Source organism: Ranitomeya variabilis, chromosome 2 (genome assembly GCF_051348905.1).
Source record: "Ranitomeya variabilis isolate aRanVar5 chromosome 2, aRanVar5.hap1, whole genome shotgun sequence".
NCBI classification, from domain to species: Eukaryota; Metazoa; Chordata; class Amphibia; order Anura; family Dendrobatidae; genus Ranitomeya; species Ranitomeya variabilis.
In genome coordinates, this window is record NC_135233.1 from 28,433,563 (window position 1) to 28,439,562 (window position 6,000).

A 6,000-nucleotide genomic window follows, 5' to 3' on the forward strand; every position below is an offset into this window, starting at 1 on the left:
AGATTTTTTTTATTGCCTTTTTTACCTATTAAAAAAAATATATTTTTTTTGTCACTTTCAGAAACATTTTCTTATTTTTCTGTCCAATACAGTTTATTTATTTTTTTAAATGACATTTTTATTATTTTTTCTTTAATTTTTGCATTTAAATTCTATATTTTTTAAGATTTTTTTAATCTTTTTTTTATAATTATTTTTACTCTCTTTTTTTTTTTCATTTTTGATCACTTGTACTTTATACTGAATGTTCCTTGTTTGGTATCTGCTCACACAAAGCTTTTTTTTTTTTTTTTTAAGCTTTTGGAGCAGAAAGTCTTCGAGTTTTGTTGGAATGTAAACACCCTTGATGGAAAATGCTCCATCAAAAGGCTCAAAAAAAAAAAAAAGCTTTAGAGAAAAATAAAACTCCCCAAGGCTATGTCCATATGACATATTTTTCAAGCAAATTCGTAATTAAAAAAATATATATAGCGCAAAAAAAATTGCTAAAAAGAGACTTCAGGAGACACTGAGCGAATACTCTCCAAAATCTCAAAAGTCCTCAAGTCCTTCGGGTGTAAAAAGTTTTGAAAAGTCACAAAGTTTTGGTGCAACGTGAGGTTGCGCTAAAATTTTGCAACTTTTGGTGTTCACACAGTCTTGATTAATTGGGTTCTTGGAGTTTCCACACCGTTTGTACTCTGAAAACTCAGAAAAAAAAAATTGTTCGACAATCCCTGCACGTGTTGCCGCTGTCAAACAGCCAGCCGCCAGACATGCAGCCGTAGGGACTCGAGCATGCTCAGATAACACCTTATCACAAATCAGGATCCATTTCAAATATGTAATATGCACCTTTTTTTTTTTTCCACCCGGTGTTTTTCAAAACCTCTTCTGGGAAAAAGAAAAGCTTGAAAAATTCCTCTTACGAATGAACAGCAATGTGGATTTCCATAGAGGTTAAATTAAAAGAGTTTTTGAAGTGGATTTTGGGGAAGATCTTGTCCAAAAAAACTTTTCCAAAAACTTGGTAAACTTAAGCTATGTTCACACAGAGTTTTTGGAGCAGTTTTTTGAAGCAGAGTCTCACTATGCGCACACGGTGTCTTTTTTCAGGAAGATTCCGTTTGAATGAATTGCGGCAAGACATCGATGTGTGCGTGTTCAGTCTTTTGTTATTTTATTTAACTGATTTAGGGTTTGGAAAAAAGCAGTGAAAAAGTGCAGCGCGTCCATCCATAGGCGGCTCCCGCTAGCCGGCAAATTCACCAGTAAAGCTGCGCAGCGCTCCTTCCCCCATCATCCCCCTGTCAGCGTCTGACGTCGGCGACGCTGACAGGGAGCGCAATGAGTCACTGCCCGGTGCTTGCTGTCAGGAGACGAGTGGAAGCAGGAACCAGGAAGAAGAGAGGTGGGTATTCATTTATTATTTTAAGGGGTGCTGCCTTATACTACAGAATCTGCCTATGGGGGGGTGCTGTCTTATACTACAGGGTCTGCCTATGGGGGGGTCTTCCTAATACTACAGGTCTGCCTATGGGGGGTCTGCCTAATACTACAGGGTCTGCCTATGGGGGGTCTGCCTAATACTTGGGGGTCTGTCTAGTACTACAGGATCTGCCTATGGTGGGTCTGCCTAATACTACAGGGTCTGCCTCTGGGGGGTGTTGTCTTATACTATAGGGTCTGCCTATGGGGGGTCTGCCTAATACTACAGGGTCTGCCTATGGGGGTCTGCCTAATACTACAGGGTCTGCCTATGGGGGTCTGCCTAATACTACAGGGTCTGCCTATGGGGGTATGCCTAATACTACAGGGTCTGCCTATGGGGGTTCTGCCTAATACTACAGGGTCTGCCTATGGGGGGTCTGCCTAATACTACAGGGTCTGCCTATGGGGCGTATGCCTAATACTACAGGGTCTGCCTATGGGGGGTCTGCCTAATACTGGGGGGTCTGTCTAATACTACAGGGTCTGCCTATGGTGGGTCTGCCTAATACTACAGGGTCTGCCTATGGGGGTGTTGTCTTATACTACAGGGTCTGCCTATGGGGGGGTCTGCCTAATACTACAGGGTCTGCCTATGGGGGTCTGCCTAATACTGGGGGGGGGGGTCTTATACTACAGGGTCTGCCTATGGGGGGTCTGCCTAATACTATTAAATTAGGATTATTTAGTCTAGAAAAAAGACGACTGAGGGGCGATCTAATAACCATGTATAAGTATATAAGGGGACAATACAAATATCTCGCTGAGGATCTGTTTATACCAAGGAAGGTGACGGGCACAAGGGGGCATTCTTTGCGTCTGGAGGAGAGAAGGTTTTTCCACCAACATAGAAGAGGATTCTTTACTGTTAGGGCAGTGAGAATCTGGAATTGCTTGCCTGAGGAGGTGGTGATGGCGAACTCAGTCGAGGGGTTCAAGAGAGGCCTGGATGTCTTCCTGGAGCAGAACAATATTGTATCATACAATTATTAGGTTCTGTAGAAGGACGTAGATCTGGGGATTTATTATGATGGAATATAGGCTGAACTGGATGGACAAATGTCTTTTTTCGGCCTTACTAACTATGTTACTATGTTACTATGTTACAGGGTCTGCCTATGGGGGTCTGCCTAATACTACAGGGTCTGCCTATGGGGGGTCTGCCTAATACTACAGGGTCTGTCTATGGGGGGTATGTCTAATACTACAGGGTCTGCCTATGGGGGTCTGCCTAATACTGGGGGGGGTCTTATACTACAGGGTCTGCCTATGAGGGGTCTGCCTAATACTACAGGGTCTGCCTTATGGGGGGTCTGCCTAATACTACAGGGTCTGTCTATGGGGGGTGTTGTCTTATACTACAGGGTCTGCCTATGGGGGGTCTGCCTAATACTACAGGGTCTGCCTTATGGGGGGTCTGCCTAATACTACAGGGTCTGTCTATGGGGGGTGTTGTCTTATACTACAGGGTCTGCCTATGGGGGTCTGCCTAATACTACAGGGTCTGCCTATGGGGGGGTCTGCCTAATACTACAGGGTCTGCCTATGGGGGTCTGCCTAATACAACAGGGTCTGCCTATGGGGGGTCTGCCTAATACTACAGGGTCTGCCTATGGGGGGTCTTCCTAATACTACAGGGTCTGCCTATGGGGGGTATGCCTAATACTACAGGGTCTGCCTATGGGGGGTCTGCCTAATACTGGGGGGGTCTGTATAATACTTCAGGGTCTGCCTATGGTGGGTCTGCCTAATACTACAGGGTCTGCCTATGGGGGGTGTTGTCTTATACTACAGGGTCTGCCTATGGGGGGTCTGCCTAATACTACAGGGTCTGCCTATGGGGGGTCTGCCTAATACTACAGGGTCTGACTATGGGGGTCTGCCTAATACTACAGGGTCTGCCTATGGGGGGTCTGCCTAATACTACAGGGTCTGCCTATGGGGGGTATGCCTAATACTACAGGGTCTGCCTATGGGGGGATCTGCCTAATACTGGGGGGTCTGTCTTATACTACAGGGTCTGCCTATGGTGGGTCTGCCTAATACTACAGGGTCTGCCTATGGGGGGTCTGCCTAATACTACAGGGTCTGCCTATGGGGGGTCTGCCTAATACTACAGTGTCTGCCTATGGGGGGTGCTGTCTTATACTACAGGGTCTACCAATGGGGGGTCTGCCTAATACTACAGGGTCTGCCTATGGGGGGTCTGCCTAATACTACAGTGTCTGCCTATGGGGGGTGCTGTCTTATACTACAGGGTCTACCAATGGGGGTCTGCCTAATACTACAGGGTCTGCCTATGGGGGGTCTGCCTAATACTACAGGGTCTGCCTATGGGGGGTCTGCCTAATACTACAGGGTCTGCCTATGGGGGTATGCCTAATACTACAGGATCTGCCTATGGGGGGACTACCTAATACTTCAGGGTCTGCCTATGGGGGGGTCTGCCTAATACTACAGTGTCTGCCTATGGGGGGGTCTGCCTAATACTACAGGGTCTGCCTATGGGGGTCTGCCTAATACTACAGGGTCTGCCTATGGGGGGTCTGCTTATAGGGGTGCTGTCTTATACTACAAGGTCTGCCTATAGGGGTGCTGCTTTATACTACAGGGTCTGCCTGCGGGGTGCTACCTTGTGCTATAGAGTCTGCCTATGGGGAGTGCATTATACTATATTGAGGACTATCTGGTGCATTATACTATATTGAGGACTATCTGGTGCATTATACTATGTTGAGGACGATCTGGTGCATTATACTATATTGAGGACTATCTGGTGCATTATACTATATTGAGGACTATCTGGTGCATTTTACTATATGGAGGCTATCTAGAGGGGCATCATACAGTGTGGGGATTACAGTGTTGGACCCATCAAACAGTTTGGAGGCTACTAAGGGGTCAGTATACTGTGCATAAGAGAGCATCATACTGGGTATAGGGGAGCTGTACAGGGGGAGACTCGGGACATTTTAAATGTAAAGTGGGCACTTATTGTTATAGGGGAACTCAGGTTACTGTGACTGTCAAAGGGGCACACAGGGCAATATTACTTTCTAGGGGGCAAAATGTGGGCCCTGTTTTCTAGGGCACTTGCACCCGGCATTACTATATCATAGAGGGGTGCCTTAGAATTTAGAGGGCACACAGACCCACACAGCAGGTGCAGTAATAGGGACACATATGGCAGCAGAGGCTCAGTATCTGGGTATCAGGTGTAGTAATAAGGACACATACAGCAGCAGGGGCTCAGTATTGGGGTATCAGGTGCAGTAATAGGGACACATACGGCAGCAGCGGCTCAGTATTGGGGTATCAGGTGCAGTAATAGGGATACATACAGCAGCAGGGGCTCAGTATTGGGGTATCAGGTGCAGTAATAAGGACACATACGGCAGCAGCGGCTCAGTATTGGGGTATCAGGTGCAGTAATAGGGACACATACAGCAGCAGCGGCTCAGTATTAGGGTATCAGGTGCAGTAATAGGGACACATACGGCAGCAGCGGCTCAGTATTGGGGTATCAGGGGCAGTAATAGGGACACATACGGCAGCAGAGGCTCAGTATTGGGGTATCAGGGGCAGTAATAGGGACACAAACGGCAGCAGCGGCTCAGTATTGGGGTATCAGGGGCAGTAATAGGGACACATGCAGCAGCAGCGGCTCAGTATTGGGGTATCAGGGGCAGTAATAGGGACACATATGGCAGCAGAGGCTCAGTATTGGGGTATCAGGTGCAGTAATAGGGACACATACGGCAGCAGCAGCTCAGTATTGGGGTATCAGGGGCAGTAATAGGGACACATACGGCAGCAGAGGCTCAGTATTGGGGTATCAGGTGCAGTAACAGGGACACATACGGCAGCAGGGGCTCAGTATTGGGGTATCAGAGGCAGTAATAGGGACACATACGGCAGCAGAGGCTCAGTATTGGGGTATCAGGTGCAGTAATAGGGACACATAAAGCAGCAGCGGCTCAGTATTGGGGTATCAGGTGCAGTAATAGGGACACATATGGCAGCAGCGGCTCAGTATTGGGGTATCAGGTGCAGTAATAGGGACACATACGGCAGCAGAGGCTCAGTATTGGGGTATCAGGGGCAGTAATAGGGACACATATGGCAGCAGCGGCTCAGTATTGGGGTATCAGGGGCAGTAATAGGGACACATACGGCAGCAGCGGCTCAGTATTGGGGTATCAGGTGCAGTAATAGGGACACATACGGCAGCAGAGGCTCAGTATTGGGGTATCAGGGGCAGTAATAGGGACACATATGGCAGCAGCGGCTCAGTATTGGGGTATCAGGGGCAGTAATAGGGACACATACGGCAGCAGCGGCTCAGTATTGGAGTATCAGGGGCAGTAATACGGACACATACGGCAGCAGTGGCTCAGTGTTGGGGTATCAGGGGCAGTAATAGGGACACATACGGCAGCAGCGGCTCAGTATTGGGGTATCAGGGGCAGTAATAGGGACACATACGGCAGCAGAGGCTCAGTATTGTGGTATCAGGTGCAGTAATAGGGGCAC